Source organism: Eleutherodactylus coqui, chromosome 1, assembly GCF_035609145.1.
Source record: "Eleutherodactylus coqui strain aEleCoq1 chromosome 1, aEleCoq1.hap1, whole genome shotgun sequence".
Classification (NCBI taxonomy): domain Eukaryota; kingdom Metazoa; phylum Chordata; class Amphibia; order Anura; family Eleutherodactylidae; genus Eleutherodactylus; species Eleutherodactylus coqui.
In genome coordinates, this window is record NC_089837.1 from 129,329,198 (window position 1) to 129,333,562 (window position 4,365).

The 4,365-nt window shown below is 38.4% G+C and overlaps 1 long non-coding RNA gene across 1 annotated transcript; it reads right to left on the reverse strand.

Moving 5' to 3' along the window:
- Positions 1-2,447: 2,447 nt before the first annotated feature.
- LOC136610729 (uncharacterized) lies at positions 2,448-3,558 on the reverse strand. The gene is made up of 2 exons (XR_010790153.1): positions 3,429-3,558; positions 2,448-2,553 (listed from the first exon to the last, which is right to left on the reverse strand). It is a non-coding gene; the product is annotated as an uncharacterized lncRNA (long non-coding RNA).
- Positions 3,559-4,365: the final 807 nt, after the last annotated feature.

Genomic DNA, 4,365 nt, shown 5'->3' on the forward strand with positions numbered 1-4,365 from the left:
GTGTATTGACTGCCACGCTATGCAAATAGTGTAGACATACTATAATAATGGCCAAACTGCCATGAAAGTCAAGATAATGAAGAATATATCTGTAGCCTAATATATATGAACTTAGACAAAAGGAACACTGATGCCCTCATCTGCCAACCAGGTGACTTTCCAGTCTGCCAGAAATCTAGGGGTTACACCCACCCTTGTTTTATGCATATGGCTTCTGATGTTTTACTATATGCTGCAAAACTAATGTGCCAATACACTAACCTACAATTTTATCTTCTTTACAATAACCTTCATAGAAAGAACACCAAAGAGACAATGACCAGAGAGACGACCAATCAGAGAGCCGACCATACTGACGGTAAATATAATGTACCAAGTGATATATAGACTTATAAGAACCTTAAAAAAACTTAATATTTGTTTTAGCCCTGTAGTGGGATTCGAACACATGATCTCTTCATAGCTTATATGATGCACTGTAATACTTAGAGCTCATTCACATGGTGGTGTGCATAAAACACTGCATGTTACTGCTCTGTGAGCCGGCTATGACTCCATAGGGCAGTGATTGTGCACTGCACATGATAGCGTATCTCACGCAAGCTGTTATGTACAGTGTGACAAGTTACTTTTCTTTAATTCACCGTTCTGTTTCATAGCGGCGTTTCATATTAAACGCCACATACACGCAATATATAATCTCTACTCTGAAACTCTAGAAACATCCAATATGTCTGTATTACAGAGCCTGATGAGATAAAAGTTACCATGCCTGAAGAAACACCTAAAGAGGGCAAGAAAAACATCATCAAAGCTGACGACCATATTGACGGTAAATATAACATACCAAGTGATATATAGACTTCTAACAACTGAAATACGGCTATAAATTCTAATTTAATACACCATATTCATGTTGTAGGAGATTACAATAACAAGGATTTAGTACTTTTATGGCGATACCAAATTTATATAGAATTATTATGTTTTATTAGATTTAAAAATGTAAATATATTATATATATGTATATATATTTTTTTTTCTTTTTAAATGTATTGAAAAAAAAGCTTAAAATTTGTTTTAGCCCTGTAGTGGGATTTGAACATGTGATCTCTTCATAGCTTGTACGATGCAGTGTAATACTTAGGGCTCATTCACACAGTGGTATGCATAAAACACTGCATATTACTGCTCTGTGAGTCGGCTATCGCTGTTATATACAGTGTGACAAGTTTTTTTTTTAATTCACTGCTCTGTTTCTTAGCGGCGTTGTATATTCAACTCCACATACATGCAATGTATGATCTGTACTTCGAAACTGTAGAAACATCCAATATGTCTATATTTCAGAACCTGATGAGATTAAAGTCACCATGCCTGAAGAAAGTCCTAAAAAGGCCATGAACATCATGAAACCTGAGGAACACCATGAAGAGGCCAAAAAACCAGGCAGCTATGATATCTGCCACTCGTCATTCCAACAGCTCATGGCAGCCATCATAGCTTATGGCTCCTCTAACCATACTTTACGTAGTAAGTTCTCATTTATGGTTCTACAGTGGTTATCATTTTAGTTGCATATACTATACCTATTTAAATCATGTAGGCGATTTCTGTTGTACTTAGCTTATAACATTGGTTTCACAGGTGACAAACCTTTATCTGCTCGCACCATACCATCAGGCCCGGATCACGGATGTCAGTGCTGTATTGCCCGTGGTCATGAAGAGCTGTACACCCCAGAAAATCAAACTACAGCTGGGGAATATCTGGGAGAGGCCAAAAAAGTAGGCGGCTATGGGATCAGCCAGCCTTCCTCCAAACAGCTCACAGCATCAGGCATGGCTAAAGCCTCAGTTCTACCTTCAGTTCGTAAGTTCTCATTTATGGTTGTACATTAGTTATCATTCTAGTTTCATCTACTGTACCTATCCTTATCGTGTAGGTGATTCCTATTGTACTCAGTTTATGACATTGGTTTTACAGGTGAGCCCCCACCATCAGACCTGGGTCACGACTGTGAGTGCTGCATTGCCCTCGGTCGCGAGCAGCTGTACACGCCGAAATAAGATCCTACGGCGGAAAAACATCTGGGAGAGGCCAAAGAAGGAGGCGGCTTTGACATCTGCCAGCCTTCTTTTCAACATCTCATAACATCCATCATTGCTAATGCCTCTATGCTTCCTTCGCATGGTAAGTACTCATTTACGGTTGTATAGTGGGTATTATATTAGTTTCATATACTGTACCTATTCTTATGGTGTAGGTGATTCTTATTATACCCAGCTTCTGAAATTGGTTTCATAGCTGACAGACTTTATCGAATCACCTCACACCATCAGAACAGGTTTACTCATATCAACGCTGTATTGCCGGCAGACATCATCGGATCTATCAGTGAAGACATTCACTATTGTCCCAACACACTATGAACATCCTAGAAAACGTACAATCTGACATCAGCTTTATTTGGTTGTTATTTTCAGTATGTATTTTTCATACTGTGTAATTATTCCATAAGGACGATCACAAGTCGGCTGTCGCTCTGCTTCTCTGTTGGACATGAAAAATACCAGAAAAAAGAAAACATATTAAAAAGCATGTACATAAACAAAATGGCACCCAAAAAGCTCTTAGATGTTAGGATCATTATATTACTGGAATGTCCTTAAAGCAGATGTGGGAACCTGGGGTTCCAGTAGGGGCAATTTTGTGATCTGCTTATTGTCAAGAGATAAGTAGGGATTGTCCAAAGTGTAGAACATTTTTAGGATAGAGCATCAATGTTTTGTTTGGTAACGGTCCAACCCCACAACCCATGCCAGCAGTACCCAGTTTTATTGATATGACTATATATAGAATATCCTATATGCATAATCATCTTCAGTTCTCGTATATTTAAATACATTTAATGACTCCAGTATTATTTTAACATAATTATGTTATATGGGAGTTTTCATTAATTCCTTAATCAATTTTGTTTTTCTCATTAGATAAAAACATCATCAGACAACTGTATTACATCTATTGTGTGAACCTCAACTTTATATTGAGATACTTGTGGAAGCATCTGACCACCATATTACACCTATTGTGTTCCTTAGCTTCAGTGATCCAACAAAGTGCTTCTGGAAGCATTTGACCACCATATTACACTTGTTGTGTTCCTCAGCTTCAGTGGTCCCAGAAAGTGCTTGTGGAAACATCTGACCACCATATTACACCTGTTGTGGACTTCAACTTCAGTGATCCAACAAAGTGTTCTTGGATGTATCTGACCACCATATTACACCTATTGTGGACCTCAGCTTCGGTGATCCATCAAAGTGCTCTTGGAAGCATCTGACCATCATATTACATTGGCTGTGGACTTCAACTTCAATGATCCAACAAAATGCTTGCGGAAGCATCTGACAACCATATTATACCTGTTGTTGACTTCATCTTCAGTGATCCAACAAAGTGCTTGTTTTGTGGAAGAATTTGACCACCATATTACACCTCTTGTGGACCTCAACTTCCATGATCTGGCACCGATTACCAACAATTCCTTGTCTACCACCACTGAAAAAAACATATATTACAGCTTCATATTAAATCTTATATATTAAGGTTTAAATAAAAACATTTGAAACCTTCATCTTTACGACTTATGCATTTTTTCCCTAAAATTGATAGACCAAAAGCCAGCATGATGCGCTACACTTATCTCTGTAACTGGCACCCTATACAAGCCTAATCTATGTGCAAGCGCAACATTAGTAGCCCCCCTCCTACGATGTATGGTAAGTGTGTGCTTGCTCATCAGTATTTTGCACCTGTGCCCCCCACCCCCACCCCATGTAGCATTTTGCCTGTTCTGTATGCTGCTGGGAAGTGGTGTTTTTACCTGCTCATGTATCCTTGTATCATGCTGCATCTATATAAAATGTTACCGTGCAGGTTCCATCCAATTGCGATATGGACAGAATTTCCATGAGAAAACAACCCATTTATTTTTAATGGATTCATTTACATGAGCAATTTTTTTGCTTGCACAGACAGTGTGAGATCAGAAAATCATTGCATGTCCTATTTTTGGGCAATTCTGTTCCAGGATTCCCCTTATTTCCTGTGGGAGGAAGAAACATGGATTTTCATGCAAGTGTGATTTTTTTTTTTTATGATTAGATCTACATGTGGTTTTCATGGGTGTGAAAATGGCAAGTCCAGCGATGCAATGCATTTAAAACAGTTTGACTTGAAGGTTTCTGTGATGCATACAGTGAAGGAAACATATTTGTCCTTAGATATGTTATGGATTATGAGACGGTAAGACCTTATTCACATGGACGTATGTCGGCTGGTTTTTTTCACGCCTTTCCA